The sequence below is a fragment of the Monodelphis domestica genome, chromosome 8, assembly GCF_027887165.1.
Source record: "Monodelphis domestica isolate mMonDom1 chromosome 8, mMonDom1.pri, whole genome shotgun sequence".
In the NCBI taxonomy this organism is placed as follows: domain Eukaryota; kingdom Metazoa; phylum Chordata; class Mammalia; order Didelphimorphia; family Didelphidae; genus Monodelphis; species Monodelphis domestica.
Window position 1 is genome coordinate 202,011,241 of NC_077234.1, and position 20,830 is coordinate 202,032,070.

The 20,830-nt window shown below is 38.8% G+C and overlaps 1 protein-coding gene and 1 long non-coding RNA gene across 5 annotated transcripts in view; one reads left to right on the top strand and one right to left on the bottom strand.

The window, feature by feature from the left end:
- AFF3 (ALF transcription elongation factor 3) overlaps positions 1 to 20,830 on the top strand; it is a 669,714-nt gene that overhangs the window by 589,720 nt on the left and 59,164 nt on the right. The gene's annotated exons all lie outside the window — the stretch shown is intronic.
- LOC103104718 (uncharacterized) lies at positions 1,592 to 20,357 on the bottom strand. Its single transcript, XR_008913916.1, has 3 exons — positions 20,102 to 20,357; positions 11,198 to 11,451; positions 1,592 to 3,232 (listed from the first exon to the last, which is right to left on the bottom strand). It is a non-coding gene; the product is annotated as an uncharacterized LOC103104718 (long non-coding RNA).

The window sequence follows — 20,830 nt, forward strand, 5'->3', positions numbered from 1 at the left end:
CTAGCTGCCCCCTCCCAATTATAATTTAATCTAGTTCAGCCACTCTAAGGACTTTTGCCAGTTGGGTTTGCAGACGTGTTTGATACCCATCTTACGTCTTTTTAAGAGGCTATGAAAACACCAATTTTTCCCCCTCTCCATTGAAGCTTTGGGATCAATTTTCCCACTTGCAGTTGAAAGAGAGCACAAAGATGGCCCTTCAGCCTCTTTGTTGTGTAGGTGTACAGGGCAGGGTGTTGTGTAGGTGTACAGGGCAGGTCAGGGTGGGTGCTTACCGCCCTTTGGGGCTTTATTTGGGAAGTAATGGGGAAATGGTCTGGCTGTTTGTGTGTCCCAGGAATCCACTCTGCAGAAATGCTCCCTCCACCCCTTGCTCTTTCCTCTAACCTTGTATGTGCTTATGGAAAATATCAGCCTTACATTTTTTATGAAGCTTGGACTGCCGCTCCAGAATTTCACTGACCCTTTGGAGCTGTTTCTAATTTATGCTTTGCTGAATTACTGGGGCTGAGGAAACTGTCTGTTTTAATAAAGTGAAAGTTTCACCCAGCTGCCACTGATGAGAATTCCTGATCCGTTTCCGGTGCCTCCCTGACAAGGCTGAAGAGAAATTTTCCCCTTGACCTCTGATAACAGCAGGTGATCAATAGTGGGAGTAGCACCTGCAAACACATGGCCGTCAGATGGCCGGGGAGCCCTGACGGGGCTGGGGGTGGGTGGGTGCGGGTTAGGGGTGCTGGGGCGCAACAGTTTTCTTTCAGGCTCTCTTTCCAAAGCGGTACACTCCTTGGTTATCACATTGTATTAATTATTCATCAGCCAAATTTTTCCAACTGTAATTAATGTGATAAGTTACACAGTGGTACTGGTAGTAAATATTATAATATAAAAGCAATTACTGAAGTGGCAATTTTAATTCAAAATTATTTTAATTACAAGGGACTCCTACTTATTTAAAATCCTGGCTCCACAGAGCCTCCTTAAGCTTCCAGAATTGTCACCACCTAAGTAACACAGAAACAGTCTGCAAAATGTTTCCTCGGTAACCTCTGATTTAGTGAGCAGTTAAGGGAATCCAGGAAAGTAGATAGGGAGGACTGGACTATCTCCAAAGTAATTAGCCATTTGCCCAACAGTCTATGGAGTTGCCTGTGCTTTTTGTAGTTTGGGAAGGAGATAAGAGGACACCGAAGAGGCCCCATGAACTCCAAGTGGCAGAAGAACTGGAGCCTGGCTGCCATGGGGCATCTCGTGATGCCCCATTGGGGTGGAAGCCCCAAGTAAATCTGGTAGCTAAAAGATCTATTGAAGGATAGGATGGAACAGACTTTTTAGCAAGTCATTTTGCAGGTAAAGAAACAGGAACAGAGAAATGAACTAATTTATCCAAAGTCACATAGGCAAGTCCCCCTAGAGTCACAGAACCAGGACTCGGACCTGAGTCTTTGGACTTCTCTTGCAGTAAAGGGTACCCAAGTGGCCTGAACAAATACCTGTCTAAAAACATCTCATCTACATGTGAGGACTAATTTGAACACTTAGCATCGTCGAACCTCTAATGTTGTTATCTTTAACTTCTCCCTCTCAATTCCCCACCTCCATCCCCACTGGCACCCACCACTCACTTTTCCTCTCTTGGAAAAGGAAAGACTCTATTCGTTTGGAAGCAGGGAAGATCAATTCAGAGGAATACCCCAAGGCTTGTGTCTTTTTCTTGGTCTCACTGGCCCGGTGACAGGGAAATGGGATATATTTCAGTTAAGAAACAAGCAATCAGGATAGACAGGGCTGCCTTCTTCCCAGAGCTGTGCAGCACTGGGACTATTCAAACCCACTGAGACTGCTACATCAAAATATGGCCTGGTTTAATGCCGAGATTTTTATGGAAATGTCATATGATTCTAGCGATGTTTTCCTTCTAGTGGGCGGCTCATTTCATGGGAGTGAGGATTGATCACACACCGTGTGACAGTGCAGCCAGGGAGCCACAGAACCCAGACATATTGGCACCACACTCAGGATTAATAAAGCAAATAAAATTATATTGACCACATTCTAGTTTATTCCACTTCCTCTCTCTCTCCTTCTTTTTCTCGCTCACTTTCTTTCCCTCTGTTACCGTCTTCCTTTTCTCCCTTTATTCTGTGTGCCCATAAGCCAACCTTTCCACTTTCAACAATCCATAAAGTACAGATGCCCAACTCTGAACAATCATCCCTTTAAATAAAATGTCACTCTTCTAATTGCCCATCACAGATTCAGCGCATTCTCAGCTGCTGCCATGAAATGTCATTTTTCAAATCTTAAATATCTGTGGAAATCCCTCTGTTTACTTTTGGGGGTACATCAAATCTGTCATGATGCCTCAGTGGAGTAGAGCTCAAAAAGATGATGTGGCCATCAGCAGCTGACAGAATGCCAAGCTTGCACACCCAGCACGGTGACTGTCGCGTTGAATTACAATGAGCTTGCTAGAATCTCCTCTTTTCTTCTCACCTCACAACAATGACTGTTTTAAATTACTTATGTTCGCCTCCTATTTGAATTCCAGCTTCCCACTCCATAGGAAATTTCTCAATCCTCACTAGTTTCTTAGGGTCACCTTTCACTATGCCCCCTCAACATTTGGACAAGGGGATTATTTTCATCAGGTGCCTTATCAAAGAGAAATAATAAATCATGTGGAAGCACTTTGAGGTTTGCAAACCATTTTCCTTGAAAAACTGCTTCAGACAATAGAAATTAGGTAAGCAGTCCCCATTTTTTCCAGGAGAAACACCTAAGTCTATAGTGACTGTCAGTCCGTCAATAAGCATTTATTTCTTACTATGTATAAGGCCCTGAGCTAAAAGTTCCTGCCCTCAAGGTGCTTATATTCCATAGTCAAGAAATGTAGCTTCTTTTGGTGTCCTTTTCTCCTTCATAAAATGAAAATGCCTATATTATATAGGACTGTGGCAAAGCTCAAATGAGATAGTCTAAAAAGCATATTGCAGAATTAAAGCACTGTGTAAATGTCTAGTAGTACTAGTAGTAATGATAGTGGTGATAGTAGTGTTTGGTTCCTTCCCTCTCATATCCCCTACCCCATCTCCCACAACTCAGCCTACTCTGAGTTGTATAATTTAGTGCTAAATTATATACTATATTTCTTTGTTGTTGTTCACTCAAACATGGTATAAATGCCTTGAGGATAGGGATGATGTCTTAGGCTTCTTGTGTCTCATGGTACCTGCCAAGAAGAGTTAAGCACAATAGTTAGAATTTAGCATTTAGGAAATTCATAGGAGTTAGCCTTAAAACTAAACTCTTGGTTCTTGTGGATACAGTTAACACTAATCAACTATTCTCTTTGGCTCTTTTCTGAACCTTTTCCTTATACAAATAGTATGTATAATAGTATAATTATTCAGTAAGCTTTGAATTGTTAAAATATAGACAAGAATAACTAAAACAGAGGATGCAATAAAAGCTTAACCATTGTAACAATAGAGCTGCAACATAGTTTAGGAGAGACCATATGATGTAGTAAAAAGAATACTGGATTTAGAGTCAGGAAGGACTAGGTTTGAATGTTGGTTCTAACAGGTACTAGTTGTGTGACCTTGGACAAATTACAGTATCTCTCTAAGCCTAAGTTTCTTCATCTGTTTAATTACTAGGTAGCATTAAAAGGCACTGAAGAGCTCTATTGCTACTCTGGTGCTTTATGAATGCCGTTGTGGAATGAAAGTGGTGGGGAAGTATTCTCTTTTGTTCCTGAAAGAGCCATTGATCTTCTCTCTATCTCAGTTCCACCACTGACTTTATGAATTTACCCAATAAAAATTAGCTCTGAGCCCCCATGATTTTCTAGACACTCTATAGTCCTGGGGTTGTGCCATAAGAGGATTGGCTCATCTTAGAATCAAATATAGTTAGTTAGATATGTCTACATACCCCTGTTTTCACTCCTAGCATAGACTCAATTAGTAAAAAAAATAATAATACAGAACAGTAACACACATTGCATAATAAAATAATAAAGTATCTACCTAAGAAAATGCCACACAGCTACAAACAGCCACTCTCCTAGAATCTAGAAGGCCCTCAAATAAAAGACTCAGCCCAGGAATTCTGGAAATCTAAAGCCTGAGTTTGTTCACCATTGTATTCCCTTTGAGTGGCAAAGGAAGGTAAATGACTTAACTTCTCTAGGCTTTTTGATTTATTCTTCCAGTGGGGGTGATCACCAGAAACAGGCAAAAATGCTGAGAACTTCTGATACAGGGAAAAGACTCGGGATGCCAATGGACTCAGGAGAAGACCTGAGACACTAACAGAAGCTGATATTCTCTGTCCTGGCTATATGGCTCTGGCAATAACCTCCAATCTTATTGCACCACAACTAGCCTATCATAGAATAGGGTGAATGAACTTAGCAACCAGTCTGAGCAAGTAGCCATGCAGCTATGTTTGGATGGCCTTGCAAATTCTATATATTAGGGTGGGAGAAGGACAGAGGAAGAGGGATATCATAGCTGTAAAATGAGATTGATAATACTTGAAACATCTCCCTTGTGGGGTTATTGAGGAAAATGCTTTAAATTTTTAAAGAACCTCATAAATATGAATTATTATTAGGATAAATAAAAAATAAAAAATACCAGGCAACTCATGGATTAGATGACTAATGGATAATCTATACATCTCATGTTTCTTTCTCCTTTCTATTGCCTACATGAGCAAAGGTTGAAATACTGATCTCTAAGATAGCTCCCATCTCTTAAATAATGTGACTGCCCATTAGTGCATTTCTCAGAGTCTGAGAAGCAGAAAGGAAGGAATGAAGGAAGGAGAGAGAGAGGGAGAAAGAAAGAAAGAAAGAAAGAAAGAAAGAAAGAAAGAAAGAAAGAAAGAAAGAAAGAAAGAAAGAAAGAAAGAAAGAAAGAAAGAAAGAAAGAAAGAAAGAAAGAAAGAAAGAAAGAAAGAAAGAAAGAAAGAAAGAAAGAAAGAAAGAAAGAAAGAAAGAAAGAAAGAAAGAAAGCAGGAGTTCAAGTCACTGTGTAACAACTTCTTAGCCATTATGATGCTAGAGTATATGTGGATTTGAGTGACTAAAGTGGACTGTGGAATTAAAAAAAAAATATATATATATATATTCTCTAGAATCCATTTCTTTGTTCTTTTGTCCTGAATTGAGTCGACAGGTAAAAGTTGACAGATTCACAGAATATGTCCACTACAAAGCAATCATTCCAAGGGATAGGAGACTGAGGTTATTTGCAGATCAGATAAATGGCTTTTGTGTCAAATTGGCGGTCATGTCACCATTAAGTTCCCCTCTTTGATGTACTCTAGGACTTAGCTATTGAACAATGTAAGGGCCACATGTAGAACACCTGTAAACACCCAGGATAACAAAGATACTCAGAATGAGCTTCTCTCCACCTTTCCCAGAAGTTCTGCAGTCTGGTCCACACAGAAACACAAGGAGAAATGGAAAGGAGAGACAGACAGACAGACAGACAGACAGAGATGGAGAGACAGAGACAGAGAGAGACAGACCACTCTTGAAGACTTCTTACAAATTTCCCATGGTTTCTGTGATATTTTAAGATCATAAGATTGCACAGCTGGAATGGATATTTCAAGTCATATATCTCAAAATCCTCATTTACAAATGAAGAAACTGAGGCACAGGAAAATTAAATGATTTGCCTAACGTTATACTGGTAGTAAATACAGTCAGAATTTGAACTCAGGTTCTCTGACTAAAAATTCAGTATCAATCAATAAACATTTATAAAGTACCTACTATGAATCAGGAATTGTGCTTAGCACTAGCAACACCCAAAGAAGCCAAAGAAAGTTCTTGCCTTTAAGGAGTTTACAATCTAATGGTGGGGAACGATATTCAAACAAACATATGCAAAAATGAGCCAGATACCAAATATAATTAACAGAGGAAAGGCACTGGAATGAAGAGGGGTTGGGGAAGGCTTTCTGTAGAGAGTGGGATTTGAGTTTGGACTTAAATGAAGCCCAGGAGGTCAATAATTAAATCCAAGGAGGAAGACCATTGCAGGTATGGGGGACAGACACAGAACAGAGAGGTGGAGTTTCTTATTCATGGAACAGCTTAGAGGACTGAAGAAAACATGTCAGGGAGTAAAGGCTACAAAGACTGGAAGGCTAGGACAGGGCTAGGTTATTAGGGCTTTGAATAGCAAACAGAGCATTGTTACATTTGCTTCAGCAAGAAGCCACTGGAATCATTGAGTAGAGGAATGACATGATCAGACCCGTGTTTTAGGAAAATTCCTTCAGTGGCTGACTGGAGGGTGGACTGATGTGAAGAGGGATTTAAGACAATCAAGGCATAAGACCCTTCACCACAGAGAGGGAAATGTCAGGGGAGAGAAGGGGGTATATGACAGAGGTGTCCCAAAAGTAAATCAACGGGCTTAGATGTGGAAAGGTGAATGCAATCTGGGATGAATCCAAGGTTGCAAGCATGGGACAGAGAAGGTAAGAAGAGTTTCTAATAGAAGGTAAGAAGAGTTTAAGGGGAAAGAAAAGGACTTCTGGCTCTCTGCTCTGGTGCCCTGCCACCCATGACATCATGAGCCTCCCCCAAAATGATCTGGTTTGACAGTTGTACGGCAGCACAAACCTGGCCTAAACATCCCCTCTTCCTGAAACTCTCTCCTAAGTGGACCCTCCAAAGCTCATCTCCATCCAGGCTATGCCCCTGCACCGATGCTAAAAGTGTAACCGAATTTCACTTACCACATCTGTCAAAGATTTCAAATGCATAAACCTCAGCAGCACGGTACAGTCTCCACACACCTAGGTTTTCAGAACTGCATAAGCTCTGGTACAAACTCTCAGGAACAGCACCTCCTGCTGAATCACCTGTATAATTTCCCAAATGTTTTCCTCTAGAATTTCCCTGCCCAAGGAAGAAACCCAATTTAATTTATAACAGCTAACAAGATCACAGCTTGATCTGCTCTGGCCATAGCTCTGTGTCTCAGAAACTATAATTCGGTTTCCATTAAAAATCCCTTTAGCTCATCTTCCTTGTGTCTTGTATTCCTTGGTGAGATGCAAATTAAACACCACATGCTGCTGATATTCAGAGATGTACTTTATTTGCTTTAAACACAAGAGAGAACAGGATTTTGCTTATTCAGACAGAGATCATATTAGAAGGAGAACTCCCAGGAGTCAGAAATGATCCCAAGCTAAGATCTGAAAGCTGCCTTATCTCCATGCTTCCCTCCAGCACTCCCTTGGGTGTTCACTTTGCCCATTTTCAAGACCATTACTGAATTGTGCTTTGTACTAAGCCAGCCAGATGCATAGAAAGGAAAAAGGGAAATGTCTATGTGTAAGAACAAGTCAGGACAATCAAATAAAGTCTATAAAGAGCATTAAAAAAAGTTTGTCCTGGTTGCTCCGCATTTGGAATGGCTCAGATCATTTAGGCATAAACAGCCAGGAGTCAAACTTTACAGGTGCATCTTGGGGAAATACCAAAAGCGAGGAAGTGTGATGGGGAAAAAGAGGAGCTTATGGCTTTGAAAAATAAGAAAATTTCACAAAGTCAGATAGTCAAAAATGCTACTATGAGAAAGGACCAATTATTTGCACTAGCTACTAGGGGAAAATGTCTTCTCATAGATCATTTAGAATTGATAGAAATAAGTCATATGTGGGTTCCTTTAGCCCTGGCACTAACTATATGACCTTGAGTAAATTAACTCACTACCCTGTGCCTCAATTTCCCTCACCCTCTTGCTATTCTACCCTTCCCCCTCTCCTCTTCACTGCCAAACTCCTGAAAATGTTGTCCACACCAAGCACCACTATTTCCTCACCAGATGCTCACTCTTGGACATCTTGAATTTGGGGGTCCCAAGTAAAATTGAATGTTGTTGGTCTCTTCAGAGCCCTGCATAATATGGTGCTACTATAGTTTTCCAACATTCTGGTCCAATAGAACTTGACAGCTCTTAGCCCCCCAAAATGTCTTCTGTTTTCCAACCTTTGTGCATTTGCTCCAACCCTATGACTAGAATATATCTCTTTCTCTTCTTTATTTGTTGAATTCTTATCCATCTTTTTAGACCACTCTATCCACAAAGCCTTGACTGCTACTCTAACCATCACTTGCCTCCCAAACTCCCATCAGGAACAAACTTTACCTTTTGGATTTCACAAACCATGTGTTTTCTGCCTTTCTACTACCTACCCAGGTCTATTTTAGATATTAATATGTATGGATTATTCCCCTCCATTGTAAACTTCATGATGGCAAAGACCCTATCATTTGCATGTTTCCTTTTTTCTGGTAAAATGGCACAACATAATTGAATCTACAAGGTGAAAATTAATAACAATAATATAGTAATTATAAAATGCCTGTTTTTCCTACTTTACAGGGTTTCATGAAACTAAATGATATGACAGGTTTTAAAGAAATTTGAAAAAAGTTAAAATAAGGAATCACTAGTACTACTATTACTATGATTTTAATAAAGAGTTCACTCCAACCTATCCCTTCTTGGAGGCTGGAAGTCCAGAGGTGTAAATATTGTACATTTTTTTGGACTTCCTCAATGTATGTATCACTGGTGCTGACTTGTTTTTCCTCTTCAAAAAATACCCTGTCATATGGGATGGCTCTTGGGAGAGAGGGGGAAAGGGTACCTGGGAAACTGATAATATAAGAAAGAAAATATCAATAAAAGCGTATAAAAATAAATAGTTCAAATAAAAGTCTACTGCATCAAGGATCATTGAACTCCATGAAGAGCAAAAGTATAAGGATGAACTAATTAAGAGTCGCCTTAAGAATAAATCTAGTCAAGAAGAATATAGATAAAGTAATGGATAATGAAATCAGAATGAGAATCATAGATTTAAAGAAGTCACCTAATCCAGTTTTTTCCTAATAACTTGAAGCTTAGAGAAATGAAACAACTTGCCCAGGGTCACAAAGGGAATGAGCGAGGAGAAACAGAGACAGACAGACAGAAAGAGAGAGAGAGAAAGAGAGAGAGAAAGAGAGAGAGAGAGAGAGAGAGAGAGAGAGAGAGAGAGAAGAGAGAGAGAGAGAGAGAGAGAGAGAGAGAGAGAGAGAGAGAGAGAGAGAGAGAGAGAGAGAGAGAGAGAGAGAGAGAGAGAGAGAGATGGGATTGGAAACCATGTCTTCTTGAGTTGAAACTCAGGAAACTCAGGATAGTCAAGAGACTATCCACTCTATACCATGCTACTTAAAGGGATTTACAAATTCAAAATCTATTGGAATTTCACTATATGGTGTCCCACCATATTCTGGAATCCAGTACTATGGGAGTTCATAATGGATAGTACTAATACAGACCTGTGCATGGATTCAAAGGACCATTTTGCATCATGGAATCATAGATCTGGGGTGAAAAGGGAACACAGAAGGTCATCTAGTCCCACCTTATTTTTTCAGATAAGGACACTGAGACTTAAGGAGGCTAAGTAAATTGTAAAGGCGACAGGTAAAACAAGGTGAAGATAATCTGGGTATTAATCACTCGGTAATAAAGACAGGATTTGAACCCTGGCCTTCAGGCTCTAGAGTCAGTTCTTAAAAAATTATTCTGATAAACTTGCTTCTCTCTGTATCAAGCAGGCTCATGTACCCTTTAATTTTGACAGTCAAGTGTCTCAGGAGATTTCTAAGTACCCTCAAAAGCCTTTTTTTTGCTACCCCAGAGACATGGTGCATTACTAGGACATTTCTAGTGCTAAGTTATCTTAACAGAAGGTAGCTTCTTTCCAGGTCTGAATGAGGGAGCAGATTATCTTGGCCTTGATGTAGAACCCATCAGACTAAGAGTTAACCAGCTCAGGTCCTCAGAAAAGAGGCTCCCTGCTCCCATCGAGCAGATGCAAGGTCAATGACAAACACGCCGAGGAAGTCAGAGTTGCTTTATTTTTCTTGTGAGCAGGTCAAATAAAACACTGCTGATGCTCCATTTATCTGGGGCGACAAGCAAACACTTGGCAGCCGTGGAGAGCATACATTGGAATCTGGCACCAGTCGCCTAGCACAGCTGTCAGCCTGCTGACTAATCACTTCATCCCCAAGTTAATGCAGCACCAGGTTTCAAGCACCCTTTCATCTTGCAGAGCCAGGCCTGACACACTCCTACCAAGAAAGCCATTAATACCCAGATTACCTTCACCTTATTTTATTTTTTCAGACCCTCCTAGCAGGAGAGTAGTCATGCTAGGGGGTTCAATATAGCTCTTTGTCACTCGGACCCTGCCCTGAGAAACAGAGATGGAGAGAGAAAAAAAATAAGAGAGACAGAGAGAGGGAGAGAGACAGAGAGACAGAGAGAGAGACAGAGACAGAGAGAGAGAGAGAGAGAGAGAGAGAGAGAGAGAGAGAGAGAGACAGAGAGAGAGACAGAGAGAGAGAGAGAGAGAGAGAGACAGACAGAGAGAGACAGAGAGACAGAGAGACAGAGAGAGACACAGAGAGAGAGATTCAAAAATGTCCTGTTTTGGAGATTCTTTTTGTTTTAGGATTTCTGCCCTTTGGCAGCCCTGAAGTAAAGCAGGTACCTGATAGTGGACCCAGGAAGCTGGTGGCATCCTTCAGGTTCTGATCAGCAACAGGCACATACTGCTTATCAACACAAGCTACTTGAGCAACTTTCAAGGACAGTGTTAAAATAGAGGTGGAGTTTCTATGAACTCCAGTTCCTGGCAGTGGTACTTTATTAGCTCTACTGAACAGAGGTGGCATGCCTAAGCTAATGCACTCCTTTCACAGAAGCATTATATACTGTGACAGGCCAAACAACCTCCAGGGCTCTCACCCATCATGACTCCCATTTCAGATCTCATCCATTACATGAATGAGGTATGAAAACATTTCTCTGTTTCCCAAAGATATTAATAGACTCATGGGAACAGTTCCATCTCCAGGAAGAGAACAGAAGGATCCAACCCATTTAAAGCCTTCAGTTCAGGACAGACAGCATTGGCAAAGTTTGTTATCTATTTGGCTTTTCAAAAAGCAAATTCTCAATCTCAGTAGTGGCTATTTTGGAAATAGAGATGCCAGAAAGACAATTCTTAAAGTAAGCCAAACCAAACACTTGAATATAAAATAGATGATTGGATTCTTATTCACTATGACTGGCAATGAGTTAACACCTACCTAAAGAACTTTCAGCAAAAACAGAGATATTTTGGCTCTCGAAGATAGTTGGAGCTTTCTTCCTTTGGTCTTTCATTCATGAAGTACCCCTTTCTACAAGCCACATACGAGATACTATTCAACTGAAATGATACCTTTCAAAGGAAACTTCAGTCCAGATGACATCCAGAGCTTAAAGCAACAGATTGAGAACTGTAATGAACATCAGAGGCCATTCCTTCTCTATGAAACCAATGAAGTATGTGTACTCACATCTGGAAAAGGAAAGGTAATAGTTAAGAAGTTGGGCTAAGCATCCCATGAGAGGGAAGGGAAGATTTTACCACCTGTACCTTTAGTAGGCAAGAAAAAAAATAGAAATATTTACATAAATATAACATTTGTGATAAATAAAATTAGACTTCATAATATTTAAATGTATATATGGTATCCGTATATGCCTATATAAACATACTTTATTTATATGAACATACATGTGTGTATAGTTATACATACATGTAGATGTATATAGTCAGAAAATTCATGACCCCAAGAAGGTTTTTGTAAGAGTTGTACATAATCCCTGTGGTGGAGAATAAGCCAATGTCATGAGTCTAAAGAAGCCAGGAATGATAAAGCAAATAGGTACAAGAGCTTAAGAATAGATTATTTATTGGAATTCAGCATGTTACAGAACCAAAATGCAGGAAACAACTTAAGCCCCACCAGGTACAGGGGAGAGTGTCTGACAGTGATTAAGCATCGGGGGTCTAAAGTTGTTTTTAAATGTTTAATTCCCATAGAGGATTCTTCCTCCTTGCCCTGTTAAGAGTATGCAAATACTCCAAATGGATTAAGTAGAATTAGTAGATACTTGTGTCTGTAGTGGCTACATTTTCAAATATCTAGGAACATGAGATAAAATATTAGCTTTATCTCTAAGTTTAGAAATTCCTCTGTTAAAAAATTATTTTTCTGTCAGGTGTAGCACATCCTGTTTTCTTTTTCTTTTTTTTCTTTTTTTTTTTGTTTTGGTTTGGTTTGGTTTTTTTGTTTGTTTTTTAGCCTTTACTTTCTGTCCTCCTAACAACTCTAAAGCAGAAGGGCAAGGGCCAGGCTGTTGAGATTAAGTCTTGCCCATAGTCACACAGCTAGGAAGTCTCTGATACTAGATTTGAACTCAGGTCCTCCTGACTCCAGGCCTGGCTCTCTATATCCACTGTGCCACCTAGCTACCCCATTCTATTTTCTTTTGACCTTCCCTGGGAGCACAATGTATCTTCAGGACCTTTGGGATCTATGTTGCCCAAGGCTTCCTTAGAGTTTGATTCTCTTTCCCAAGCCAGATTCTACTCTTAGCTCCTAAGTAAATAAGGCACATTCTCATACTTCTTCCCCTTACTGTTGGTCTCTTTCCAGTCTCCTTTATCCATTGCTGAGAGATATCCTCTATCATCCACACAGGGATTGATAGCAGGGGAAGAAATTGTTTCCCAACAATAAGGGAAGTGAATATTCATCTCTAGAAATGTCTACTCTAATGGTTGAAAAGCACTTTTACATTTTTACCTACTTCATGGAATTGTTTGCTTAAAATTTTTTTACACTTTTTTACATAATATACTTTGACATGACTTTTACATAATGAAGTCTTGGTTTTGTCAGAAGATCTAATTGATGGGCACGCTAGCTCTTGGTGGTGGTTTTCCTGGAAATGTTAATTATAGCCAAATACTCTGCCTTAATAACAATAATACTTTCCCTCTCCATGGTACATCTCATGTGCAATTTCCCCTCTAGATCCTTTAAATGCTATATTCTCTTTCTGCTTTGCTTGACTTTCTTCTTGTTTTGTTCTTGTCTCTGTATCCCTGGTGCCCATCACAGAGCCTGGCACTGAGTAGTCCCCCTTGTATTCAATCAACCCCAGAGGCTTAGAATCAAATGTAAAATCCTGTATTTGACTTTCAAAATCCTTCATACCTTGACCCCTTCCTACTTTTCCTTTCTTCTTACACTTTACTCTCCTCTCCCTACTTCCTTGACCTCCATCTCTTGATCCTATCCATTTTCCCTGGCTATCTTGCACACCTGGAATTCCTCACTCATCTCCGTCTCCTAGCATCCCTGCTTCATTCCCATCTTCTGAAAGAAACCTTTCATCATCTCCCTTGTCATTGGTGGCTTCCTTCTAACATTGTCTCCAATTTGTCCTTTCTGTTGCCTTGCTCGTACACAGCTGTTTGCATGTTGCCTCCCCCATTGGACTGTGAGCTCCTCCAGTCTCAAGGACTGATTTTCCCCCTTTCTTTATCTCTCCAGCACTTAACATAGTTCCTGGCACATAGCAAGAGTTCAATAAATGTTTACTGACTTGATCCACTAAAGACATATTGGGTTGAATTTTTAACCCAAGCAAAACATGCTAAGTATCAATTCTATACATATAAAAGAAAACACAGACACATAAAACACAGCACAAAAGGGAAAAAGATGAATGATATAAGCTATTCCATTTCCTCAGAGAAAAGAAAAGCCAACTCCTACTAATAAGAAAATGGTAAAAGAGAACAAAAGAAGTATAGCTATTTAATAACACCAGTTTTCAGATTTCAGTTATCACACCTTTCACAGGAGGCATGGTATAATACTGAGTAAATTGCCCTGCGCCCCAATTTCCTTAACTGCAAAATGGAGGCATTGGATTATATGATCTTAGAGGTCTCTTCAAACTTTGACATTCTATGATTCCCAGCCTTTTTCTAAAATAAACAAAATAAATCTTTTTAAAAATCAGGCTGTATTTGGCTTTGACAATCCAAAGAGCGTTGGCATGTGATGTCTCCTTTCATGGTCATCCCTAATAAAATCTCCAGCCCTTTCCTCTGGATTTGCCCCCTTTACTCCCACCATCTCTCTGCATATTTTGGATACAGATCTGAGATACTGTAGTTAGCAACTTGGAATGTTTGAATTATTTGCAGTTCTGGCTTCCCTTGGTATTTCCTCACTGTCATTTCCATCCTGGGACATTTTGAATCAGCATTCCACTCTTTTTTTTTCTCTGTTGTTTGGGCTATGAAGGGATTCGGCTTCATGTCATCATGTAGCTGGAATCTTCTTCATATACAGTCTAAGTAAATTTATCCGGACATATTTAGCAATGCTCACTGAAAATAGCAATCTCTTTCTTGCCAGCATTCTCACAATTCTTAAATTTCAGGCCTTTTTTGGCTTTCTAATTATTTTGTATATCTTTCAGGCTGTAATAATTTGGTATAGTCTCATAGTGTATCAGAAAGATTTTTATGCATGTTTTTTCTTCATCCTTTGGGCAATATCCTCCAAGGGATCCATATAATTATCTCCCAAAGAGGCGGCATGTCATATTAGAAGAATACAAGACCTGGGTTTTGGCTACACCTCTGTTACTTGTTTGTTGTGTGACCAGGATCAAGTTACTTCAGCTTTGTGCCTCAGTTTCCTGAACTACCTATTTCATATTGTTATTAGCTCAATATTTCAGGGTTCCTTGCTATTTCCAAAGTGGATATTCCTTCCAGCAATATAGATATAGATATAGATGTGCATATTTACATATATATATATATACACATATTCCATCATCTTCCCCAATTCTTATTCATATCTTTATGTCAAGACTTATACAGAATTCACCTGATATTCTGGAGGCCTTCCTATGTAGTAGTTTTTTTTCTTATAATAACTTAGAATAATACAAAAATTACTGAACTGCATCGTTTTCTTGGCCCAAGAATGATCCCAAAAATTTCAGCTGAGCTTGGATTTTCTCTGTAGCTGGGCTGGGTTTTCACCAAAGGCAAAAAACTTAAGGGTTCACCTTGGCTAAAAGGAGACAGCTATCCCTGCAGTGCAACCCAACTTTATTAATACAGTACCAAGCCAGACTTCCTCTTACTAAGGTTATTCCTTTTGGCCCCTATCTTATTGGCCTCTAGTCATGGAAAAGTTTGGTTGCTCATTCATCTCCATCTTTAAGAGATTTCCTATTACAAACTCTAGATTCCGATATGATAACCAGAAACCTTGATTCCTTTTCTATCAGAAAGAACAATCTCCATTAATTTAGGAGTTTACAAAGCCCCAGATTTCTTCTAAATTATCTTTCCTAAGCACCTGGATGGGATTATTCAAATCAATTGAGCATGCCTACAGTTTTAGCTAATTGCTGGCCCCATTGAAGGTGGGATAGAGGAAGGGAAAATGATACTAGTACCCTTGCATTTATAGTTCTCTTTGGCAGGAGTTCAGTTTTCAAGATGTTTCCAATCTATCCTTTACAACTTGGCAGGCTATGGACCACTTTTCAGGTCTAATAATTCCATCTTCCAAGTAAATTCTTTAATTATGTAAAGTTTCAAAATTTTTGCCAGATTCTGATTATGATTAAAAACAACAACAAACTAACTAAAACAAACAAACAAACAAAACCCTGCCTAGAACCAAAAAAATTGCCGATGGGTAATGATAAAAGAGAAGGCTGGAAAAGTTCGTTGTGCCTCTCATTCATTGTTTTCCCATAGGGAAGAAAGGCAAAAGATGGGAACATTTATTTGGTGCCTACCATGTGCCATATACTGTACCCAATGCTTTATAAATATCTCATTTGATAGTCTTTCCATTTTACCAGTTAAGATCTACATTTCCATATACCTTCTTATATCATTCCTAACCCACTTTATGAATTCAGGGTCCTCAGTTTAATGCTAGCCCACTAGGAATGGCTGAATCAGCAGACAGAGCTCATTGAAATCTCGGTGTTCTCAAAGGAGTTTACAGATGTAAAGTCTTTGGCAAATCTTAAAGTCCTATTTAATTCAGAGGAAGATGGGCAGTCCAGTGGATAAAGCATTAAACTTGGAATCAAGACCTGAGTTCAAATGTGACCCCAGACAAGTTTCTTAACCTCTGTCTGCCTCATTTTCCTCAACTGTAAAAAAGAAGATTAATAAAAGCACCTACCTCCCAGAGTTGTTGTGAGGATAAAATAGGATTTTTGTAAAATCCTTTGCAAACTTTAAAATGCTACTTAAATGCTTAGTTATTATTCCCATTCTCTGCATTGATCTCCAACCTCTGTGTTTGGTAGTACACAGTTGCTTTTGTTCCCAAGTTTGTTTAGTTAGGTAAAGAGTCACTAGATTTAGACTCAGAAGACCTGAGTTTGAGTTCTTACTAAAAAGTTACTTGTTCACTTTTCTCACCTATAAAATGGGAATGATAATATCATGGAGAAGACACGTATTTTCATGTCTCTTCAATAAAGTGAAAGTTTACAAGTTTAATCCCTTGTCAATAAAGGTGAACATAAATAAGACCTTTATTCAGACCAGAGTGGTATCAATTTGACAAAGTATAAACTTGCCTTTTCCTTTTAACACTGTATTTGAGGAGGATAGAAACCTGAGCTCTGTGCAATACTATATTGAGTATTTTGCTAGCCTGGATACCAGTATGGAAACTGGCAGGCCTTAGTCCTTTTTAATTTGGTACCCCTAAATATGAGTCAAATTCTGATGTTCCAGAGATAGTGGCATAAACCAAAAAAATGTGAAATTTAACCAAGACTATGTAAACCCAAAGCTTCATTTCTAGACTGTAGGTAACGTTTGCAAGGCTTGGCCAGGGTTTTTTTTTTTATAATCATAGCTGTTCTGAGACCTGGTCTATTAGCACTAAAATCCTTGTGCTAGCAGGCAGTAGGTTACATCTACATAATTCACAGGATAATGTGAGGAAAACATTTGTATTGTGTAAATAAGAGCTTTTAATTTTTAAGGAAGGAGACACTAAACTTAAAGAAACCATGTGATACAGTTGAAAGAACATCAATTGGCCTTATAGGCAGAAGAATCTATAACATTCCATTTCCATCCTCCATTGGGTGTATCCCATCAATCATCAAACATTTTATTTTTAAAATTGTTTTAGTTAATTTATTTATTTTTTCAATTCTATTTAATTGATTAATTAAGAAAAATTTTCCGTGGTTCCATGATTCATGTTCTTTCCCTCCCCTCCACCCATCCCCTCCCATAGTCAACGCTCAATTCCACTGGGTTTTGCATGTGTCATTGATCAAGACCTATTTCCATATTATTGATATTTGCACTAGGGTGATCGTTTAGAGTCTACATCCCCAATCATATCCCCATCGACTCATGAATTATCAAACATTTAAAAGCACATATGTTGTACCAGGTCCCATGTGAGGTGCTTGGGATAATGGCAACAAAATCCCGCTTAGATGACTGCATCACTTGCTCACTTCCGCTAGATTCCTCTTCTATTGTAGGGAAGCTCACTTCCCTACAATACTACAAGGCCCTGCTGGGGCAGGTACTACTCAGTGGGTAGAATGGCCATGAAGGACTACATCTGGTGTATAGCCACTAGGGAGGAATGAAAACATTCCCATATTTTAACTAATTATTCCTGCTAACTTTGTGCTAGGTTACATTTCTTCTAAACCAATGGAGGAGTCTACAAAAAATGCTATTAGCACCATCTAGGTTTCAGTACCCTGATACAAAACCCCAATTCATCTTATATTTGGGTGAATCTCAATAGGGGACTAAAATTCCCCATTATCTTATCTTATGTGTCTGGCAGCTTCCCCACATCTCTTGAATTAAAACATTGTCTCTCTAATGAGGCTTTCACCCTTGCCTAGTGATAGGGCATCTGTATCAAGTTCTTCAAAATCTATAGCTAAGGTGACAAAATCCTTGAGATTATAGAAAAAAAAAGAATACTTTTTTATTTTAATTTTAAAAATATTTTTCCATGCTTACATAGTTCATTTTCTTTCCCTCCCTCTTCCCCCTCCCCCTCCCACCCCAAGAGCTGAACAAGCAATTCCATTTGGGTTATACAAATATTATCACTTGATGCCTATTTCCATATATTAGTCATTTTTGCAATAGAGTAATCTTTTAAAACCAAAACCCCAAATCATATATCCATATAAACAAATGATAAGTCATATGTTTTTCTTCTGCATTTCTACTCCCACCATTCTTTCTCTGTCAATGTGTATAGCATTCTTTCTCTTAAGACCCTCAGAATTGTCCTAGATCATTGTTTTGCTGCTAATAATAAAGTCCATTACATTGGATCATTCCACAGTGTTTCACTCCCTGTGTACAATATTTTCCTGGTTCTGCTCCTCTCACTCTGCATCACTTCCTGGAGGTTGTTCCAGTTCCCATGGAATTCCTCCACTTTATTATTCCTTTGAGCACAATAGTATTCCATCACCAACATGTACCACAATTTGTTCAGCCATTCCCCAATTGATGGGCATCCCCTCGTTTTCCAATTTTTTGCCACCACAAAGAGCGCAGCTATGAATACAGAGTACTTTTAGTGCTAGGGCACCTGCCTCTTTTAAGAAGAAACTATGTAGTGAGTGTTTGGACCAATTTTGTTTTCCCAGGGCCTCAGGGATAAGTTTTACTATTTTCATTTCCCACCATATAACAATAGTTTAGAATTTAAATAATATCAATTTTTAAAAAGTAGGTGAAAAGGAATAATGTTATCTGATACAGATATTAATCAACAAATCAACAAATGCTTAGGGAGTACTCACAGAGCATATAGTCAGAAGGAACTTTTGTAATGCATGTGGAATCCCACTAGTTGTTGGCACTCCAGTGTTTTATAGAATATTGAATAGATTTAAAAAAAAAAAACCCTTCTCTCCAAATAGCTTTCTAACTAAAGTATCAAGATGATTCTTCACTATTTATGCAAGTGAGCAAGGCTGCGGGAGGTGCATTTCAAAAGGTGTGACCCCTCATTCACAGTAGATTACACTCTAGGGCTATGTTCTTTGAAGAGCCATGTTCAGACTGAGCCTGGGCCAGATTCCCAAAAAGACTAGTCTGGCAGCTAAAGAAGGGACACGATGAGCACACAGTTTAGATTAAAATTGGAACTCCCTCAAGCATCAGAGTACTTAGTCAAACAACTCACAAAACCAGTAAAATATTTCTTGAAACCAAAACACAGAAAGCAAACAAACCATCCAAGAGAGAATGTGCGTAAATTGTAGCAGAAGGAATTTAAGCTACATGTAAAGAAGTGTTCCCTGGCGGTCAAGATTGTTGGTTCTGGAAACTCCTTTCCCAGAGATCGGTTAGCAGTTAAACAGAGACTTTAAATCCTTGAGAGTTATCTTGGTATTGTGGAAAGCACACTGGTCTTAAAGGCAGATATTCTGGGTTTGAGACTTGGCTTTGATACTTACTAGCTTTATAACTCTAGGCAAGTAGTCATTTAATCTCCATAAGCCTCAGTTTCCTCTTCTGCAAAAGGTAAATGATGATAGTAATATTTGTACTATATCCCTGGGGTTGTAGTGAGGAAAGTGCTTTGTAAATCCTAAAAGTCCTGGATAAATGTGAGCTAGCATTATTTTAGGAACGTTTAGAGGCAGTTCTGGCTAAAGAACCTTTCTACCATGATTCCATCATTGTGATCATCAATAAAAATTTTATTGAGTACCTTCAAGGTTCATGACACTGTCCTAGGTACTATTCAAGGTCCAAAAAATGTTACACACCTCTTTAGTTTTGTAGGAATTTGTATCTCTGTGTAAACAAAGCTGAAATAATTGATTCGTGCTATTATTTCTATTTTTAAATAAATCCATTTTTTGATGATGAAACCAGTTCTTTAGCACCTTGTAGACAAAAAAGTCAGCTGACTGACCAGATTGTTTTACTTTTTAATTTATAATTTAATTGTTGGGTCCTAAAGTACTCTCTCATGAGGATTTTTTGTATCTTCTTGATTTGTGGCTAGAAATCTCTTGTGGCTTAGTGAAATTCTCCTTTTTATTTAATATTGTATAAACACAAAGATTGCAGTCCTCACCAGCTAACTGGGTCATGACAGTCATCCTTCTGGATAGTCTCCATGCTGGACTCGAACCAGCTTAGTTCATGTAATGGTGACAGTGATAATAGTATTTAGTCTTTCAACAGCACTGGTTATCTTCATGGAGTATTTGACAACTTCCCTGAAATGAAGGTAGATTTTACATCCTGGAGCAATTGAAGCGTGTCACAAAGAAGTGACTAGCCCCCATCCTTGGGAGGTCAAAGTTCCCAGCTCCCCATTTCAACTTGCTCTTCTTCATGGTCTATATTTCTAACCCTACTCTTGGTCACAGACACATTCTAAATCCTTCCTTCTATTCAGGTGAATCATTTAAAAAAAAAAAAAAGATCTCTCAAAATCCTTTGTTCTTTTTTAAATATGTTTTTAAAAACAAGACAACTCTGTCAATGCAAATAAACTTCTCAACTTGAAGAATACATTTTTTGGCAATATATAACTCACATTTTAGATTTTATCCACCTGGCATCAAATGGTACTATTGCTATAAGATAGTGGCAATAAAAGTAAGGAAATACATTGACGGCTTAACGTACGTTTTGCTGAAAAAAATAAAGTACAATTTTTAGAGTCTAGTAAGTCAGTCTGGGAGTGGCAATATCTCACTGAATATACAAAGCATGAATGTAGTCTAATAACTAGCACCATATGTTCTGTCTTTTTTTAACTTAAAGCAGTTTGAATGTACTAGTCAGTGATCAAAGC